The following is a 22,412-nucleotide window of genomic DNA, read 5'->3' on the forward strand; positions in this document are numbered from 1 at the left end:
TAATGTCCATTGTGTGCACCAGATGGCCAACACACTGCAGACTTGAGTCACATATTGAGGCTCTCAAAAAGAGATTATCAGTTTAAACCCTGCATTACAAATACATAAACTGTACAGGGCTAAACGCGTACTTACTTTTTTGCAATTGTGAGGCTAAAAAAAACACATTGTCCTTGTCTTGTATGGTAGCCAGAAATTGAGCATTTTGTATCTTTTGGCATAGCTACAGCATTTCATTTGGTGCAATCGACACACACGCACACAGTAGAGGTGGCGTCATGCTTTCGCAGATACAGTTGACAAAACACTCCATAGGAAAACACATATTTGCATTGTTAATAACATTGTCCTTCCCCACCCCCACTGTCCAATTTGTACCACAGTTTGAAAAAGACAGTACCGAATTGAAGCTTTTACTTTGACACATTTCCTGCACGTTGATCAAAGGGTGTGGTTTTTAAGGGGAGACAGAAAACAAGAGGCTTTTCTATTTGACATACAAATTCACTAGGTACATTTAGCTATAAAAAAATGATAAAGGTACGCCACATTTGGCAAGCAAGTTGTGCTTGCCTCAATGTTCAGTTTGTTTTTAGCATTGAGCACGGGCAAGCTATCTAAATGTGTGCTGTTTATTAATTATCCCGAAACATTATAAAACTAAAGAGAAATGTTGTGACTGGCTCGAGTTTTTTCAGGTGTTTGTAAACAGAGCAAAATGTAATTGGCTGGTATCCTCTGATAATTGAAAAATGCAGCCAAATTTTCATGGGAAATACCGTTTTCGTGAGTACAAAAAGAGACATTTGTACAAAGAGGCAGCACAGCCAGAGATGTGATGCAGCATTATGCATAAGTATGTGGGTCTTAGGCCTGCTCACATATGCAGCCCTCACCCCTATTCTGGCTGGGGGTAAAGGAGATTCAAAACACACCACAGCGTGTTCAAAGAGCAAGATTGCCAGGCAGTTCTTCTGGCTGTGCATCATCCATCATATACTCCACCACCTTGCCCATGGACAGAGGATTCCATTCTCCACTCTCCCACGTCGCACCTAACGGCCGTGGATGTGTTTGCTCCGCCCCTGCCTTTTATAAGGGTGTGGGGGAATCCATGTAATTTTAATGCCACACCTCCCACCTTGCACAAGGAGGAGGATAGAAGGTGCACTCTCCCTCTGTGTTGATAACAAGCACTGTGATCCGTGGAACCTCTATGCCTCCAAAACATGATCCATCAACATGATCCATCAGCATACCATACAGAAAGCACAATCTTACAGCTTTACTGGAGTAATTAATAAAGTAGAAAAGTTGAAAGAAATATCTTCGCCATACCACAAAACCTGTTTATCTCGTAATATTGTATTCTTTCCTCACAGTGCTGGCCTAATGACGGATTCATCCAAGGTCTCTTAATGCGCTATGCTTGCAGCCTTTTTCACATAATGGCAGGAGTGAAAGTTAAGATCTATGGCTTAGGGGTTTTGTAGCACTTTGCAACTCCCTTCAGCATTAACTAAACATTTAACTTTTTTCCAGTGAATTTTGTGGCACTTTCTTAGTTCCAAACCAGTTGCATAAATGGCCACTGACCATGCTAAGGCTCAATGTCCCCGAAAGGAATGAGCTTTAATGCTTCGATGTACTAATGGCGGTGGCGCGAGGGAGGCATATTTATGTTGAAGAGTATTTCCTTATAAACTACCCAGTCACATTGCATATATAACATACTAGACCCAACATGACTAGAACCTTACGCAACACAATCCATGGCCTCCACCTCCTAGATGTGTGGCATGAGAGGCACTCGTTGGGGAAAACGTATTCCTTCTATACGCTCGTTGCGGGTAACCATAGCCGATTGGAATACTGTCTGATCTCCAAAAGCCTGGCACAGGAGGCTCAGGAGATTTCTTACCTAAGCGGCATATATCAGACCACTTCCTGGTTTTATTGAGCTTTGTGGAGGTACAAGGGCGCACAGCGATCCCTTTGTGGAGATTGATAACCGAAGCATTGTCGGACCCTTCGCTTGAAGCTACAATCCAAGAGTCACTATTGCACTATTTTGACGAAAACTGGGGCACCGCAAGTTCCAGAGCACTTGACTGGGAAGCAATGATGGCGGTACTCCGAGGGGTGTGCTTAAAACTGACATACTGGGTAAAACAACAACTGAACAGGGATACTCACCTTTCAGCCTTAGGGAAAGAATTGCATACAAACCCAGAAGATTGGAAGACTGGCGGGACCGTCATATGTTGGTACTTGATGACTGGAGTTAACTTGAGAAAAATATTTATACAGCATATCGCCAACGGTTGCATGTAAAAGGCAGCAAAGCCGTAGCGATGCTCGTCAGGCTGACCAGACAGGAGTCCCAACAGGTTCTGATACTGTCTATCTGTACTGCTCAGGGGTCCCTGATTAGCACACAGAAGGCCATTAAACAGGTCTTCGAGCGCCATCTGAGCTCAACATAAGCTGCGAGAAGAGGGGAGTTGGAGACTTGCCTAAATGGATACTTGACGGAAATACCGCTCCTAATGTTAGATCCTCTTGATTGGGATCATGAAGATAGATCCATCACCCGCGAAGAGACCTTGTGGCAATTAGGAACATGAAAACTACTGAATACTACCACTGTTATGCAGAACAAATGATTGATAGATTTTAAGAGGTCTACCAGGAGGCTCACCAAAAGGGGATCCCTCCTGTAATCAATGTGCAAGGCCTAAATGAGACAAGAACCAGACAAGCACCCCTTGGAGGCCTCTTCATACCAACCAATACTGTTGTTGAACGCAGACGTCAAACTCCTTAGTAATGTAATGTATGGGTGGCACGCCTGCTCCTTAATCTTCCAAGCCTAATTCACCTGGACCAGTCAGGGTTTATTCCTCAGCGGAGTACTCTCCATAATTTAAGACAATTCACAGTTTTGCCAGGATGCCTACGCCATGGCCATCTAGATATCGAGCAGGTGTTCAACTCATTAGACTGAAATTACCTGTGGCAGGTGCCATGGAAGATAAGCCTCTGCATTAACCCAACAAAGTCCAGACTGTTCCGGCTAAGGAACCTGCAGATTGGGCTCGAGCGGGTGGGGTTGGGGGTCTTGGAGGGGTACTTCCATGGCTGGAACTCCCTTGGGAGTTGGACGGAATGCAATATCTGGGAATTAGACTGACCCATACGGTACAAGCTTTCTTGATCCTCAATCTTGGGAAGGTAATTACTGGACAAAGGTCCTCAATACATTTCTGGAAGGACCTCCCTCTCTCCCTAATGGGTGAGATTGCTATGCTCCCTAGATGCTCATATTAATATTCAATGTATATTCAGGACACACTCATTCTGCTGGGCACTTGTTGGACCCTATTCTTTCTAATCTTCCATACGAGTGCTCACTGAATGCTCGTCCTTTGGAATGGTCGGACCATTATGCTGTCCATTTTTCCCTGCCTCCTACCAAGATTATGGCCAAGGGCTGTAATGGAAGGGATGAGCATATACATCGGTGGGGTAAACTTGACATCACGAAGTTTAACCAGCACCTATGTGACACTCTTCCGGGCACCAATATGCCTGTATCGGAGTCGAACACGGTGGTATCCCAATGGCTAAGTGCCGCCGTTGACAAACTGCTTCCCCTTACTCCTAAGCACTCTGTGTCTCATCGTCCTCCTGTGCCATGGTTCTCAAATGACTTGAAGCTCCTGAGGGCTAACTGTAAGGCCCTCGAAAGGAAATGGAGACGTTCTTACTCCAGCTCGCGTAAAGTAGCTTACAAGGAAGCCTTAAAAGAGTACCATAAACAATGCAAAATGGCAAGAGCAGCCCACACTGTTAATACGGTGACGCATGCCCAGAATTGTCCCCGTACACTTTTTTCTGTGGTAAAGAAATTAACAGGAGCAGACACTACCCCGGTACCCACTGCATTGGATGAAGCCCAATGTAATTCCATAGCTGAATATTTCATTGCCAAGGTAGAACGTATTTATGATTCCCTGAGCCCCTCTACTATGGTTGATGAATCATTGTCAGGATCTGTACTGACTTTAGAGAAATCACCATTTTTGGCTGTGAAGTTCACGGAAAGGCAATTGTTTGACGATGCCTCCTTTTTCTCTTGTCTGAACAGCATCAGATCTGGCTCCCCACGTGATCCTTTACCTGCTAAAGTATTGAAGCTACTGGATCTTAGCTCTCGTCGTGTACTGATGAAACTTCTTAACTCATCCCTATCCGAGTCCTATGTTCCGCAGGAATGGAAACATGCGATGGTTGCTCCTCTCCTCAAGAAGGCAGGAGCGGATGTGTCCAACTTGTCCAATTTTAGACCTATCTCCTTGTTGCCTCTTTTTTCCAAAGTCCTGGAAAGGCATGTTAATACACAGTTAAGTCATCTTGTTGAGAGTTCGGGGTTTTTACATCCTTCCCAGTCCGGTTTTCGAGCGCATTACTCCACCGAAATCACACTCCTAGGAGTCACCGAGAGTTTGCGGCACGGTATCGATCGCGGTGAAACATCTGCACTCATCCTTTTGGTTTTGAGTGCTGCGTTCGATACCGTGTCCCATTCTATTCTTCTTGGGATACGTGGGCGAAACTTCCAGACCCATAAAAATCCGGCTGACAGAACACAGGTCAGCAATTAAGACCAAAAAATTATCTGCGCCCTTAGTTGCACATTTCATTGATATCCAACATGCTCCATCAGATTTGCGATGGCGCATTTTGGAGAAGATCAGTATTCCTAACAGTAAGGGAGGAGAAAGGATAAGAAAGAAACGAGAAGTTTTTTGGATCTTTTCCCTTAGGACCTTCACCCAGGGCCTCAATAATGATTTGCCCTGGGAGAATGCAATCATATAATTACTACATTCTGTCTGACTAATAAGACCCCAGTAATGAGATTTTGTCCACTGTTTCCTTTTAGCATGTGTTTATATACTTATACAAACATACCATGTATTATCCCTTTTCCGATTAGGTATACTACACCCCACTATGTAATTATTTGCTACTCGCAATCATAACGTAGTGCCCGCTACACCAATTCATATAATGCGGTCTACATAAAATATAATACATAAAACACAATATCAGGTAAGCCTATCTTTCCGTTTTCCCAATTAGAATTTTTTGCTTCTCGCAATCATAACGTAGTCCCCGCTACACCAATTCATATAATACGGTCTACATCGAATACAATACATAAATTACAATATCAGGTGAGCCTATCTCTCCGTTTTCCCAATTAGAAAGCGGTCCCTCTCCCCGCCTTCTATTAACATTAGAATATATTATATTAACGGTTATAGGATCAGCTATATATAAACACATACCATGCCGATAAATAGTATTGCCCTTTAAGAAACACACATGGGGTTACTCTATCCAATGGCTAATGTCCGTATAAAAGAACGCCTCAAACCTCCAATCGGAGTCGTTCTTTCTCGCAACCTGACCCGTTGGCAGACACCCGGATGCAGCTGTTTATCCTTAGCGCTCACGGTAAGAGAACGCGGTACCCAGTCAGATTAGCTTTAGTATCTTAATCTTTGCCGTCCCTTATGCTAAAACTGTCTCCTTTATTTACAGGAATTGCATGCGCATAGAAAGGATTATATGCGTACAGCAAGTCGGCTCTAAAGCATCGATTTTTAATACTTAACGTCTGACGAGCGAGGCTATATCAAGTCGGCTCTTAGTCATCATGTCTTTAATCCTTAACGTCTGACGAGCTAGGCGTGCACGTTGGTACCGCGTACAATTCACCCCTATAAAGGTATATTTCTACAATAAGGCCTCCAATTCCCATTTGGGTTTAGCCATATCATTTACTCGTGTTTCTTTTAGCATCATGTTAATAGGACACAAACATCTAATAGTGGTATACACTTTCTTTATTAGGAGCCATCACGCTTCCAACGGCCCAATACTAACGCCCCCGGCCTTCCGTTTTACTCTCCACAAGAAAGGAAGGTCCTATCAACAAGCAGCGTTTATTTAACCTTTTTGGTAAGCGGACTACACGTGTACTCAAATATAAACTACAGATTACTCGAATCTATCCCACAATGTGCATCTCTTTCTTCTTTGATAGGATTTTTACATTTCTACTGTCTTATGGTGCTGTTCAACTAATTGCCTGGAACCCACATTTTGAAAATACTAAGTCGAGTTTTTTGGTAAGAAGGTTATAGTAAAAGTCTCCCCTTTTATTAAACCAATAATAGCAACTAGATGTGTACTAATGCAATCACTCTATTTACTCGTAGGCTCTGCGATCCCGTTTTTTATATCATAGCCTAAATAGAAGAAAATTGTAGCATTGCTCACGTACGCTGCCCACTTATACGAGTACTAGGTAAGAGAATATTAACTTTGTGAATGCACATTAGGTCATTTTCTAGAAATAGGATACACCTATTCCTCTGTCTACCAAAATATAGCACCCTTTTATTTTAGGTTTATAATCTAATAACTCCCAGTAAATTAATAAGCTACTACCCAACTACCCATAACGTAGCAATACCTGATTACCTTTCTTTCTTTTCTTTATCCTTTCCTTTACCTTCATTTTTTCTAACAAGTACGACTGATGGAGTCTTTTTCACAGTCTAGGAACAGACATATGCTCATATTACTGTGAATATGTTTCTTGTAAATTGTATTTAGTCAACTTAAAGAGGTAATGTTTTATCTGTAACAACATTTATACAGTTATTGTAGTGAGAATGCATCAATGAGTATCAGTAAAAATCAATTGTTTATCCCTTATATGAATACAAAAAAGGATAGCTTATATCCATACCATCTTGGTCATTGGTCCTGAGTGGAACTAAAAATTGCTGTCCCGTTATCATGTATTTTGCTGGTTTTGAGAACACAATTTATATCAGTTTCTGTTTCTAAATATCTATACCATATACACGAATTTAGTCATGAGTTGTTTCTGAGACCAACGTCCATGCATAGGTTGTTTAGCTGTTTAGTTGTTTATTTAAAGCGGTACATCAGGAATTTGGAATGAAGATTATACTTTTACCAATAGAATGTAGCAACAAATTGTTAACTAGTTCAGTTGTAAATAGGTCACGATAGTAATCTAATAATAGTAATACTGTTATGATTATGTTTTACAGAATTTTTTGATGGTTAAAGTCCTGATGAAGACATATTGTATATGTCGAAACGCGTCGACCGGATGCCATCTAACTTCTTTTTAACCTGTTTTGTGAATACATATGTATCATTTTTTATTAATTGTGATTAATGCACTTACTTTTTATCCCTTTTTATAAAATTAAAAAATAATAATTTTTCTAACTGAACTAGTTTGTTTGTTGAATCTATTGTGTATTTCCTCAGTGTATGCCTGGGATTGTTATTTCTCACATATTGTTTACCCTGTCCCAGGATATCTATCCTCATCAGGGGGTCCTTGCTACCCACAGTCCATTCTATTCTTCTTGCATCTTGCAATTTGTCCATCAACGTACGGCGTTCCCCAGGGGTCTATACTTAGTCCTTTATTATTTAACATCTACGTTAGACCCCTGGCCACCATTGTGGAGGACGCTGGGCTCTCGTTATTCTCTTACGCCGATGATACTCAAATTGTTTTCTCCCTCTCTAGTAGTGACTGCAATAAAACTTCAGCCTTGAAGCTAGGCTTGACACGAGTTGCCGAGTGGATGCAGAGTCATTTCCTCAAACTAAACAGGGACAAGACCGAGGTTGTGATACTGGGCAAGAACAAAGATCTCTGGGGCCCCCAGCACTGGCCCAGTGATATGGAGTCTACTCCCCAGCCTGTTGCCGTAGTACGCAATCTCGGTTTTCTCATTGATGATAAGCTCTCAATGAGGCAGCAGGCCACTAAGGTGGCGTCCATTTGTTTTGCTACTCTGCGATGGCTAAAAAAAATGTTATGGATGTTGCCCCCTTCCACCCAGAGAACTGTAGTCAAGGCTTTAGTTGTTTCCCGCCTGGACTATGGCAATGTTCTTTATCTTGGAGCAGACTTGACAACTATTAATAAACTTCAAGTTGTACAAAATGCGGCTGCCCGACTTCTTCGCAATGTTCCAAGGAGAACATCTGCCTCCCATGCACTCTGCGATCTACACTGGCTCAGGATCCGGAGCCGTGTTAAATTCAAAGCTATGTGCCATCTCTTTAAAATTAGACAAGGCTCGGCTCCAAAATATTTACAGAGCCTAGTCCAACCCTACAAGCCAAGTCGCACCTTAAGATCCTCAGAGAATGGTGATTTCATTATTCCGCAATTTAGATTAGTAAAGATGGGCGGTCGGTCCTTCTCCCACTTAGGTCCCAAAATCTGGAATGCTCTACCTACGGCCTTAAAGGCAGAGACAAACTTGTTTCGATTCCGTAAGGGACTCAAAACCTGGCTTTTTCAGTAGGTTGTGAGGGCTCATATAAGCTAGTTTAGTGTACCTGTCATTTTTCTTCTTGAGTCTGTGCCTGGTGCCGGGAAACCCACTGCGGGTAGCTGTTGCGCGTTATAAGTTTAAATAAATACATTAATTAATTAATATGTCCTCAAAGGTACCCTATACACGATTTCTCTGCATTATTTCAAAACCATAGACAGTGTAGTGGTGGAGCTGCTGTGGGCTAATAGGCAGAAAGGTGATGAACTCTACCCTTAAATAGACCTGGGACTGGGGGTGGGGGCTTGAAGTCCCTCATATGTGGAGCTGTTTTATATGGCTGCACATTTGCAGCATGCAGTCAACTGGCTAGAACCAGAGGATAACTGGGAGAAGAAACTCCTACAATGTTCCCATGGGAAGAATGTTTGGGAAAAACAATGGTGAATAAGTGGCCAATATGTTCCAAATAGGCATGAACAATTACAACAGACTTGTATTAATCAATATGCGTATAATCAAACATGCATATAAGGTAATAAATACCAGAGGGAGCAAAAAGATAACTTCTTTGCAGGGACACAAGGGAGTTCAGTAACACAAGATTTATTAAATATTCTTTTGCAACATAAAATGGTTTATAACAAAGATCCTGTGCACACGTTATGCAAGTTGTGTATACAAATGTCATACTTATTGGAAGAATAAATATTAGTTCAATGAAACAAGGTGGACACCGTTCGAATTTTCTTGTATTGGACCTTCCTTTTTGGAAGGGTGACATCAAAAGCACATAACCAGCTGACACGTGTGTTGTCATGCGGACAAGGGGGTGAAATGAAAGACATGGTACAGTATAGAGAATGTAAAACATAGCATATTGTCTGCCAAGTAGTGAATAGCGCAGAAAATCACCTCTCGTGAGTGGAAACCCTGTGGATGTGAAGACTCAAAAACATAAAATGGTATACGGTGACATCACACAAGGGATAGGTAGCAACCATGGTGGAGAATAGAAAAAACAAGGTATTTCGAATATGGGAAAAGAGACATGAAGGTTAAAACTGAACAATAATGAAATCCAGAAGAACAAAAGTTACTTACCTGTAAACTGTGGTTCTCCAGTATTGGTGTCTTTCATAGATTCACATGCTAGAATAATCCCCCGTCGTCGAAGGTACATAAAATAGTAGTAATATGCATATATACACATATATATATATATATATATGTATATATATATATACATATATATATACATATATATATATATATTTATATACATATATATATAACATCATAAACATATATATATAATATATATATATATATATATATATATATATATATATATATATATATATATATATATATATATATATATATATATATATATATATATATAAAAATAGTCATAAAGAAAGTTTAAAAAGTACCATAGAACAACATAGGCCCATAGAGGCCCAAAGAGAGGATTCACTTTAGTAACATATCCATGTCATTATAATAGTCCACCTTCCAACCAATCAGGCTGCAGCATCCTCTAGAACCTTCTCCTCAGAAGCTCAAGCTCTCAGATTTTCGTGTGACCAAGAGTGCATGAGGAGAAGAGAGCCTCTGAGGGGAGGAAGGGTGGGTCGCATGTGAATCTATGAAAGACAACAATACTGGAGAACCAAAGTTTACAGGTAAGTAACTTTTATTCTTCTCCAGTATTAGGGTGTCTTTCATAGATTCACATGCTTGAATAAGAATGGAAAGCAGTACGCAAACACATGAGTCATAAAAGGCAATAAGAACAAATGCAAGCAATAAATGCACATATGAACATTGCATATATATGAAAGAACCTTTTATGACAGGAGGCGGGAAGCAACCAAGGCTCACCTTCATCTGAAGAGATTTCGTAGCACCGCTTGACCCACAGCAGTGTCTGTGGAGTCAGCCGTCTCCAGACAATAGTGCCTCGTGAACATGTGCCTGCTGGACCAGTTGCCGCCCTCAGATCTGATGTAGAGGCACTGCAGCAAATAGGGCGGTAGAGGATGCAACTGCCCTCATCGAGTGTACTCGCACCGGAGTAGAAAGAGGCTTGCCAGCCCGTTGATGGCAGAAGGAGATGGCAGAAGAAATCCATCTAGTAATGGATTTTTTAGTGACTGGATGTCCTTTGCGCATCCATCCATAGGCCACAAAGACCTGGTCTGATTTACGAAAAGCAGCAGTGCGTTGAATATAGAATTTGAGGCAGCGCTTCAAGTCCAAAGAATGAAGAGAGCGCTCAGTGGGAGACTGAGGGGCCGGGAAAAAAGTTCTGAGAATGACAGCTTCATTAAGGTGGAAGTCTGAAGGAACCTTAGGATGTAGCTCACTCGCCTGGAGGATGTACGTGCGAGGAGGAGGGCAACTTTCCAAGTGAGGAATTTTAATCCTGCTGAATGAATGGGCTCAAAAGGAGGCCGGTGGAGCTGTGATAAGACCAGATTCAGATGACAAACAGGTTTTGGACGCCGGATGGGCGGAAACATCCGGAACAGGCCCTTAAAGAACTGACGAATGATCCGAGAGGAGTACAGTGACGTGCAACCATCATGGCGAAAAAGGGAAATCGCAGCCAGGAAGACTTTAAGAGTGGAATGCGAAAGTCCCGACTTTGCCAAAAGGAGGAAAAAAGGCAGGACTTGCTCAGGCGTGGCGAGCATAGGATCTATTTTCTCCTTGTGGCACCAGATACAAAACCGTTTCCATTTCAGCCTAAAGGTCTTAACTGTGGAAGGAGCGCGTGCATGAGCAATATTCAAATGTGCCAACTCATTGTGCTCAGGTTCCAAGCGTGCAGCTGGAGAGACGCCGGATCCGGATGGCAAATCTGGCCCTGGCTCATGGTGAGCAGATGAGGCAGAGGGCGAAGAAGAATCGGATCGCACTGGGAAAACAGAAGAAGATCCGTGAACCATGGGAAACGCGGCCGCCTGGGCGCAATCAGTATGACGTGACACGTCTGAAGTCTCATCTTGTGCAGCAGGTGTGGAATCAGAGGGATCGGCAGAAAAGCGTAAACGAATTTGCTCAACCAGCTGATCGAAAACGCATTCCCGCTCGACCCTCTGTGAGGATGCCGACCTGCGAAGTGTAGGCATTTGCGGTTGATTGGAGTTGCAAAGACATCCAGCGCCGGCTGGCCCCACAGGCGAAATACATACTCCAGAGTCGGTTGATGGAGTTCCCACTCGTGATTGTCCGTAGCCGATCTTCTGAGAGAGTCGGCAAGGGCGTTGGAGACACCCAGCACGTGAACTGCTATCAGTTGGACATGATGGTGAATCGCCCATTCCCAGATCTGTTGTGCCTGTCTGGACAGCAGAAGAGACCTCGTTCCTCCTTGTTTGTTGAGGTAGTGCATACTGGTGGTGTTGTCCGTACGCACCAGCAGCGATTTTCCTTCCACCAGCCTCCGGAAAGATTTTAGGGCGAGGAAGATGGCCAAGAGTTCCAGGCGGTTTATGTGCCATGTGCATTGATCTACAGTCCATTTGCCCTTGACTGACAACCCTTCGAGGTGTGGCCCCCAACCCTCCAAGAAGGCGTCCGTTGTGAGGGTAAGCGAGGGATCCGCGTCCTGAAAAGGCCGCCCTGTGGCGATGTTTGGAAGGTGAGCCCACCATTCCAATGCACCCTGAATGCGGGAGTCAGGCAGACTTTGTCGCTGAACGACCCCGAGACTTGTATCCATTGTTTGTCCAACTCCCCTTGGAGGACTCGCATATGTAGCCTGCAATTTGGGATCAGGTGTATGCAGGAGGATGCCATACCTAGAAAAGATTTCAACATCCGGACAGAAGCGGATCTTCTTGAACGCAGAAGAGCCACCATCTTGACCATGCAAGCTTGTCTCTCCTGTGAGACAAACACCTTTGCCAGACGAGAATCTATCAATGCCCCCAGAAAGACATTTTGTTGTGCCGGACGGACATGAGATTTCTCGTGATTGATGGAAAGGCCCAAGGCGTGAAAGACAGACAGGCAAGTCTGAGTGTGTTGCCTTGTTGCATGAAAAGTTGGAGCCTTTATCAGGCAGTCGTCCAAGTAAGGGTAGAACTGAATGCCCTGTAGGCGAAGAAATGCCGCAACCGGAGCCATGATTTTCGTGAAGGCTCTTGGCGCGGAACGAAGGCCGAAAGGCAAGACTTTGAATTGGAAGTGCTTCGATCCTACGGCGAAGCGAAGATATTTTCTGTGTCTGTGATGTATGGGCACATGAAAATATGCATCTTGGAGGTCGATGGTGCAGAGGAACTCTCCGGGATTTAGGAACTGTAAAATTTACAGTAAGGTCAGCATCCGAAATGTTTGGGACTTGATGAACTTGTTGAGGGCTCGGAGGTCCAAGATCGGGCGCCACTCTCCTGATTTTTTTCTGATTAGAAAAAGCGGGAATAAAAGCCATTGCCCTGTTGTAATCGAGGAACCACTTCGACAGCCCCCTTCTGTATCATAATTTTAACCTGAGCAAACAGTTCTTTCAAATGTGCTGGGGGAGGGCCAGAGTACGGGCGGCCATATGGAAGTTTGAGAAATTCGAGAGCGTGGCCCTTTAAGATCACATCCAAGACCCAACGATCCGAAGTAATTCTTGACCAATTGCAGAAGTGCTGGGAGATTCAACCTCCGATTTTCAGCACAGGAGAACACTTGAGTTTGGGAAAGTCAATGTTTTTTAGAGGTAGCACCTCCTCTGTAGGTGCTCTTTCTCCAATAAGGCCTGGAATCAGATTGCCTATTCTGGTTCTGATCGGAGTATCGCTGTTTGTTGTCACCATAGAAAAGGTACTGGGAGGATCCACGAAAATTGGAGGAAGTACCTCTGCCACGTGCCCCACGAAAGGGCCACTTCCAGAACTGGAGGGATCCCAGAGCACGAGCAGTGTCCGTGTCCTTCCTGATGGACTCTAAGGCGTCGTCTACATGCTTGCCGAAGAGGGTTTCCCCATCAAAAGGCAAGTCGAGCGCCCTCGTCTGTACTTCGGGCCGAAAAGCCGTCGCCTTGAGCCAGCCTTGTCTCCTCAAGACAGCTGCACCTGCAAGCTGCCTGAAACCCATCAAGGAAATGTCAACGGCACAGTCAATAATTTCCGAGAAGATCTTCTCCCCCTCCTGCACAATCTTATGGGCTTCAGCCCTGGAGGAGTTCGGAAGCAGGGGAACCAAAGCCACGATCTCTGACCACATCTGACGGTCATACCGTCCGAGGATGGCCAGGGAATTAGCCGCCCTGACCGTGGTGGCAGCCATAGTGGTGAATTTCTTCCCAATAGTATCCAGGCGGCGACCCTCCTGATCCGGTGGCGAAGTCAACGGAGTCGTCGGGTTACGCAACCTCTTCTGTGCAGCTTGTGTAATGACCGAGTCAGCCTTAGGTTGAGACACAAGGCATGCCGGTAAGTCTGCAGGTGCCTTGTATTTTTTGTCAAGGAGTGGAAGCACGGCCGGGATAGAATTAGGCCGTTCCATAAGTTTAAGCCCCTCCTGCCAAATGAAGTCAATGATTAGGATGGTATGAATTTGCTTAAAAGGTTGATCCTTGAAGTCATAAAGGAAGCAGTCCTGTTGTTTGACTTCCATAGGTAAGTGAAAACGTTTCGCAGCACGCACCATCAGGTTGTGGAAACTCCTGATGTCCACTGGTGGAGAAGCCAGGGAAGATGACGGAGGAGGAGACGGTGTCTGGGCTTGATAGTTATCCCAATCTGCAAGGACTGCGTCGTCGTCCTGGTCCGTGTCCTGGCAGACATCATCATCATTATCAGTATCAGGATCCTGACGAACTGGCGATCTTGGCTGAGCAGCAGGTACCGGCGCTGGCGCTGAGGGCTGCGGAGCAGGAGAATTTGGAGCAGAAGGTGGGAATCTGAGAATTAGTCTTCCAACATGTGTTGAAGGTTCGATATCAAAGACACTGGTATTTGTGCTACAGGAACCTCCGGGTCAACATCCAACTGGACATCGTGAACGGGGAAGAGTGGAAAGGGGCGACCACTCGGTCCCCCCGAACGTATGGCAGAGTACCACGATCCCCCCGGGAAGCCATTTTGGGCGGGAGGCGCGTCTCGGCTGGTATGCCCGAAGCGGCGTAGCCGGGGCGCGCCCTTTCCCGCCCTAGAGTGGGCTGGCCTAGACACTAACGCGGCTGGCCACGCCCTCGGGGCAGGCAGGGGCGGGTTTACGCCCGCCCTGAAGACGGATAAAAAGGGACGCAAGACCGGAAGACATCCTCTTGTTCCTGTGCTCTGAAGCTGCACCTCCTCGCTGCACGTGAGCTCGAGACGGAACGAAGAGCCAATTTTGAGCGTTGTAATCTTTCTTTTTGTCTTACAGATACTCTGTCGGAGAAATGCCCAAGAAAGGCGGGAAGAGAATGACGACCGAACAGATGGTTCGGGTCCTCATGAAGGAGATGACTGAGCTGAAGAAGCGGGTAGCGGAGAGAGACGGGGAAGGGGGGCCGGAGCGTCCGTCGGCTGGAGCAGCTCCGGGAGGAAGAGCCAAGAGGCCAAGGAGGGGACCAGCTGGGGGAGACGCCCCGGTTCCCTGTACCCCGCTCGAAGCGCCAACCCCAGTACCAGTGGAGGGGAATCCGATTCCTGTGGTGGTCACCCCGGTGTCCAAAGAGGATATGCCGCCCGAGCTGGCAGCACAACTTGCAGCGTGGTTGGGCGACAGTAGTGAGGGCGCCACGGCTGCCGAGGCCCAGGCGCTGATGAAGCAATTGCGCGAGAAACGGGATGCAGCCAAGGCGTCCGCGCCGGCTGCAGTAGTTGACAAGCCACAAGGGACGATTGCGACCGCAGATGCAGCGTCCGGTGCAGGTAAGCGGCCATTGACGATTGCGAGGGATGAGTCAGCACCCTCTCGTAGAGAAAGGTTGGGTCAACATGTGCCTTTGGCAATTAAGGAGAAGATTTGGGCGGGGGAATACATGAACATCTTCTCGTTGCTTGTTGATCATTATGAGGTGGAGCATGTTAAGGGTCAGAAAGATCTTATGCATCCGAGTGTTTGGCGCGCAAAAATGGCCGCCTTTAAAGTAAATGAGACTATCGGCAATTGGGGCAATGCATGGGGAATTTTTACGTCAATCTTGGGGGAACGTAGGCCCGAGTTGCTTTCCGAGTTACCGACCTATCAGTCAAGAATCATGGGGTACTCGACATCACACCAGGGTAACCATTGGTTCTGCTACGATAATCTTTTTAGAAAGGCAAAAGAGCATAATAAAAGCTTAACCTGGGATTGTTATGATTCTTTGACATGGGATAAAATGAAGGAGACAGGTATGTTGAAAATGCCATTGGTAGGAAGTAATGTTGGCGAATCCTCCCGCCATTATGGGGGGACGCCCTTTCGGTCAGGTACGAGTACCGACGATTACTCGAGACCTGCCGGCAATACAGGAAAAAGGGGGTTCTGCTTCAATTTCAACAAAGGTAAATGTACCAGGCCCCAGGGATCGTGTAAATTTAAACATGAATGTAGTGGGTGCGGGTCGTCCCATCCTGAGTCCACGTGCAGAGCCAAAACGGGTGATAACGGGGGGAGAGGAGGCGCCAAACAGGTCTAACTTAGTCCGAGGGGCGCCTTTACCTACCCCGATTGATACCTTGGCGATGATTCCCTGGCTCAGTGAATACCCGGATCGTACTTCTGCTGGGGTGCTGCGGAACGGATTTTCGTATGGTTTCCGCATCCCGGTAGGGGACTTTCAGGGCATGGAGAAGTGTAAAAATCAACTTTCCGTCCTGCAGCATACGACCGTGGTTCAGGAAAAGATCCGGAAAGAGGTTACTCGAGGTCGGGTCGCCGGCCCATTTAGTGTACCCCCGGTACAGAATTTTGTTTGTTCTCCTTTAGGGGTGGTCCCCAAGAAGGACCCGGGTGAGTTTCGACTGATTCATAATTTGTCAGCTCCACGTGGTCTTTCTGTAAACGATGCAATAGACCCAGAAGTGTGTTCGGTGCGGTACGCATCCTTCGATGAGGCCGTAGCCATTTTGAATCGCCTGGGGCCCGGGGCGCTGATGGCGAAGTCAGATATCGAGTCAGCGTTCCGGTTGCTCCCGGTACACCCGGACGATCAGCGTCTCCTAGGTTTTATGTTTCAGGGTTATTATTACATGGATAAGTGTATGCCGATGGGGTGCTCTATATCTTGTGCCTATTTCGAGAAATTCAGTAGTTTTCTACAATGGGTCTTCACAAGGAAGACGGGTTGCCAACATGTAATGCATTACCTTGATGATTTTCTGTTCCTTGGGTCAGCCGGGGATCTCGAATGTGGCCGGGCCTTGGCCGAATTTTGTGTATTAATGAAGCAGTTTGGTGTGCCATTGGCACCAGGTAAGACGGTGGGTCCTGCGACTTGCCTCGAGTTTCTGGGGATCGAGTTAGACTCCAGAGAAGGTTGTTTTCGTTTGCCAACTGACAAAGTGTGGAAGTTCAGGGCAACCCTGCAAGTGTGTCTAAATGGATCTAAAGTTACGCTGCATCAATTACAGCAGTTGGTGGGTCAGTTGAATTTTGCCCTGAGAGTTATACCGATGGCCCGCCCCTTTTCTCGTTCAATTGCCCAAGCTATGGTCGGCCTAAAGGAGGGCCAGCATCGCACGAGACTATCGGCTGAGGTCCGCCAGGACGTGCGTATTTGGTTAGCATTTCTGGCGGACTTTAATGGTCGAGTCATCTGGAACAAACCAGCCGTATCCTCTGAAGAGCTGGGGCTATGGACAGATTCAGCAGGTAGCATAGGTTTTGGTGCCATCTTCGGCACAAAATGGTCGGCACAAAGGTGGCCGACATGGTGGCATGACAATGGTCTGGCAAGTAGTATTGCTTTCCTGGAACTTTTTCCCATTTTGGTGGCCCTGAGAACTTGGCCAGAAGGGTTCAAAGATCACTCTGTGATATTTTGGTCTGACAATATGACCGTGGTCGAGTGCATCAATAGTCAGGCAGCACGATGTAAACTGATTGTAAGACTGCTCAAAGAAATTGTTTTACTGTGTATGCAACTGAATGTGCTGTTCAGAGCAAAACATGTCCCAGGGGTAATGAATCAGGCGGCTGATGCACTGTCTCGTTTTCATATGCAGGCGTTCTCGGGTTTCCTTCCCTCAGCGGACCCAGAGCCGGCACCCTTCCCCGAAGCTCTCTGGTCTCTCGGTGCCCCGAACTTCGTCACCTCGTGGGAGAGAGTCTAGCACCACGGACGAGGAAAGCATATGAAGGGGCGTTTAGGTCCTATTTAGCCTTTTTGGGGACTGATAGAGAGAGGCTTTGGGGCCACGAGGAATGGGTAGTGAATTTTCTGATGTCCTTACGTAGGGCTGGGAAATCTGTGGCTACGGCCCAGAGGCATCGTGCTGCTATTTCCTTTGTTGCCAGGGCTCATAGTATCCAGGACCCGACAGCGTCTTTCGTTGTACAGAAAGCGCTGCGTGGGTGGCAACGCCTTGAGGGTCGCAGAGTAGATGAGAGGCGCCCGATAGGTTTGGATAGGTTGGCCCAGTTGTTGGCTACACTCCCTGCCACATGTTCATCTCAGTTTGAGGCGGTGTTGTTCCAAGCCGCTTTTACGCTAGCATTTCACGGGGCGATGCGAGTAAGCGAACTGGTGGCAAGGAACAAACAGGATGTGGCAGGGGGTTTGTGCCAAGAACACGTTCAGATCAGAGGAGAGGCAATGACGGTCTCCTTTGTCAGGTCCAAGACCGATCAAGACGGGATGGGTGACTGCATAATCATACGCAGGATTCCCGGGTCCTCCATGTGTCCGGTAAAGTGTTTAGAAGATTACCTAGCACGAAGGGTGGCATTATGGGGGGGGACCTTGTTGAGACACGCTGACGCCACCCCACTGACGAAATTTCAGTTTCAGCGGGTGCTTGCGATGTCAATTGCCGCTGCGGGCTTGAACCCGGGCGAGTTTGGGACCCATTCCTTTCGGATAGGGGCTGCTACGGAAGCTACAGCCAGGGGTCTTAATGTTGAACAAGTGAAACGAGTGGGGCGTTGGTCCTCCAATTGTTATAAGAGGTATGTGCGGTTGCACATGTTGTAAAGCTGTAACGATGTACTCACGCCTCTTGTTTTTGTTTGGTTTTCAGTTGCGCAAGCCTACGAGGCGGGGCGGACTATGCAGTCGACCCAACACCGGGCCAGCGGTCAGACATCACCGGCTGTGAAAAAGGAGGTGTGGGTCGTGGGCCACTCATACGTGAGGCGTGCCGCGGACGTATTCAAAGCAGGTGACATGATTCACGTAGCTGGGGAATACGGGTACAGGGTGTCCTTCTACGGAAGAGGCGGTCTCTGTATTGACCAGTTTCAAGCATATTTTGAGGATTTGTTAGGGCGGACGAGGTCACCGCCGTCTATAGTCATAGTGCATTTAGGGGGCAATGATTTGGTCACCACCGGTAGACGACTTCTCCTGGAGGTAATGCTTTCCACTGTAAGTTGGTTGGCGAGGAGAGTTCCGGGGTGCACAATTGCGTGGTCCCATATGATCCCACGAAAGGTGTGGCGGGGGGCTATTTCTATTCCTGCTTTGAATCAGTCTGTTAGAAAGCTTAATAACAAAGTGAGTAGGTTGTTCCGTTCCGGGACATTGCATTCTATTTCGCATGGCTGTATTAATGATGACAGTATGTATTCGGGGGATGGTGTGCATTTGTCTCGGGTGGGGAATGAGTTACTCATAGGAGACTTCTTAGCATGGTTAAAAACGTTAAAGCATGACCTTTAGGTAGGAGCTTTTTGGGGGGTCCGGATAGCCGGTCAACTATCCGGCCTGTGGCTGTAAGGTCATGATCGGTGAGCAGTAATTGGAAGATCCCTATGAGTGGGCGTCACCCAACACGGATGGGAGCGCTCGGGAGAGGTGGCCTTTGGCCCCTCAACGGGGAGGCGGTCCTGTCTAAGGAGAGGCCGCCGGAAGGAAAGGAAAGGCGGTCAAGGCCCCTTCCTGTGTAGGAGGGGTTACAGCCCCCTCCTGGGGAATTTCCCGGGGCCAGTGACGTCTGCGACGGCAGATGTGGTAAGTTGTGTGGGGTTTGGGGGGAGGTCTACGCTACCTTCTAGATACTCACACGAGTCCTCGAACGACCTTTAAGTGGCGTCGAGTTTATTGGGGCCCCCGTCAAGTCAAGGGAAATTGGTAGTTGCACTTGAGGTACGCCCCAGTGCTGTCGCCCCTCCCAAGTGGGGGGGGGTATTTCTGGTTAGGGATCTTGACACCGGTTACGACCTTGCCGTTGGCCCTTAAACGTTAGGATGTACAATTTCAATATTTCAAGAAAATGTTTGTAGGTTGTTAGTTCGGCTAGGAGAACCTCTGTATTAGAGAATCTGTTAAGGTTAGCCAAACATCGCAATGTGGTAATGAAATTGTACATTAATATGAAACTGTTTAAGGTTATAATTTTTTGTTTTAATAAATACGGCCGGGGAGGGTCACTCCCTCCCTCTTCCAAAAACTTCAAGAACTGTTTCCGGTTTCCCTCCTTTGGGGATTGTGTTGAGAGGGGGTGGCGGGTATCTCAGCCATATGGAAAGGGGCGACCACTCGGTCCCCCCGAACGTATGGCAGAGTACCACGATCCCCCCGGGAAGCCATTTTGGGCGGGAGGCGCTTCTCGGCTGGTATGCCCGAAGCGGCGTAGCCGGGGCGCGCCCTTTCCCGCCCTAGAGTGGGCTGGCCTAGACACTAACGCGGCTGGCCACGCCCTCGGGGCAGGCAGGGGCGGGTTTACGCCCGCCCTGAAGACGGATAAAAAGGGACGCAAGACCGGAAGACATCCTCTTGTTCCTGTGCTCTGAAGCTGCACCTCCTCGCTGCACGTGAGCTCGAGATGGAACGAAGAGCCAATTTTGACCCACCCACCAGCCCCTGAAGACAGCCAGTTGTTTGTAATAAAATGGATCGATAATTCTATTTCGTTTACAGGTTGTGGTATTATCGTGTTGATATTGAGTGTGTAATAAAGTTGGTCGATTTTATGTATGTTTGTGAGTAAAGATATTCGGTTTTTTAGTGTCCATTTATAAGCATGCTTATTTTGGTCATAGTGGCCAATGTATTGTTGGTTTAGTTAGCATTGTCGTATTTATTTTGGTCGGGCGGTAAGGTCATGATCGGTGAGCAGTAATTGGAAGATCCCTATGAGTGGGCGTCACCCAACACGGATGGGAGCGCTCGGGAGAGGTGGCCTTTGGCCCCTCAACGGGGAGGCGGTCCTGTCTAAGGAGAGGCCGCCGGAAGGAAAGGAAAGGCGGTCAAGGCCCCTTCCTGTGTAGGAGGGGTTACAGCCCCCTCCTGGGGAATTTCCCGGGGCCAGTGACGTCTGCGACGGCAGATGTGGTAAGTTGTGTGGGGTTTGGGGGGAGGTCTACGCTACCTTCTAGATACTCACACGAGTCCTCGAACGACCTTTAAGTGGCGTCGAGTTTATTGGGGCCCCCGTCAAGTCAAGGGAAATTGGTAGTTGCACTTGAGGTACGCCCCAGTGCTGTCGCCCCTCCCAAGTGGGGGGGGGTATTTCTGGTTAGGGATCTTGACACCGGTTACGACCTTGCCGTTGGCCCTTAAACGTTAGGATGTACAATTTCAATATTTCAAGAAAATGTTTGTAGGTTGTTAGTTCGGCTAGGAGAACCTCTGTATTAGAGAATCTGTTAAGGTTAGCCAAACATCGCAATGTGGTAATGAAATTGTACATTAATATGAAACTGTTTAAGGTTATAATTTTTTGTTTTAATAAATACGGCCGGGGAGGGTCACTCCCTCCCTCTTCCAAAAACTTCAAGAACTGTTTCCGGTTTCCCTCCTTTGGGGATTGTGTTGAGAGGGGGTGGCGGGTATCTCAGCCATATGATCCCCGTCATCATTGTCGTCATCCTCATAGTCCTGATATTTTATATTGAGTTCTGAAGGGCTCGACGCAGGACGAAAAGTGTCATCAACATAGGAACCATCTGAAGAGTTCTCCTCTGCAGACGCAAATAATTGAGCTGAGGACGAGAATCACCCTGAAGAGGACTCAAATCCAGCGGAGCGGGACGTTTGGCGATGGAAGCCGTCACCACTGTAAAGGTAGTAGCAGTCGCTTGAGAATAGTGACCCTTCGACGGTCCCATCGACGAGCTTGTGGTCGAAACAGCCGTAGAGGGATTTGACAAAGCAGGACCAGGCGTCGACGAGGAAGCGGAAGCCGTCAACGGAGCCAGGGTTTTTCCTTTTGATGCATCTGTCGTCGACGAGGTTTTCTTCACCGTCGACGAGGAGGCAGCCGTCGACATTGAACTTGACGTCGACGAGGCAACCGTCGACGAAGGTGGTACCGTCGACGAAGGTGGTACCGTCGACAAACGTGGTACCGTCGACGAAGGTGGGATCGTCGACGAGGATGGTACAGTCGACGTGTGACGCGTCGACGAAGCCTTCGCCGTCGAGTGCTTTTTAAACAGGGCCGCCGACGAGACAGACTTCTTCGCCGTCGACGAGATCTTCACAACTGAAGTGATGGGTCTAACCTCATGGAGCGTCGTCGACGAGGCGGACGTCATCGTCGTCTTCATCGACATAGAACAAGTCATCGTCATTGTAGGCATAGTGTCGATGGATTTCGTCGTCGTCGACGGGCGCGTCGACAAGCTGGCGCTCATTTTAGACGACGAGGGCACAGCTTGGGACTGCTACGCCAGAGAACCGAGGTCCCGTAGGCGTAGAGGCCGGTAGATCCCGTGGGGAGACAGACTTTGGAGCGTCCACGAACTACTTCCTCTTTAAGAAAGGATAAGGTATCTCAGTCTTAGAATGGTAGGAAGACACACTCTCCACATCAGACATAGGATTATCCGAAGTCTTCAACTTCTGTATCCACAGAAGGAGACGGGCCTCTCTATCTTTCAGAGTCTTAGGAGAAAATGTCCTGCAAAACTTGC

At 47.0% G+C, this 22,412-nt stretch overlaps 1 protein-coding gene across 2 annotated transcripts in view; it reads right to left on the minus strand.

Moving 5' to 3' along the window:
- The window catches only part of MAPT (microtubule associated protein tau), a 1,161,691-nt gene that overhangs the window by 728,505 nt on the left and 410,774 nt on the right, over window positions 1-22,412 (minus strand). The gene's annotated exons all lie outside the window — the stretch shown is intronic.

The sequence above is a fragment of the Lissotriton vulgaris genome, chromosome 5 (genome assembly GCF_964263255.1).
Source record: "Lissotriton vulgaris chromosome 5, aLisVul1.2, whole genome shotgun sequence".
Classification (NCBI taxonomy): Eukaryota; Metazoa; Chordata; class Amphibia; order Caudata; family Salamandridae; genus Lissotriton; species Lissotriton vulgaris.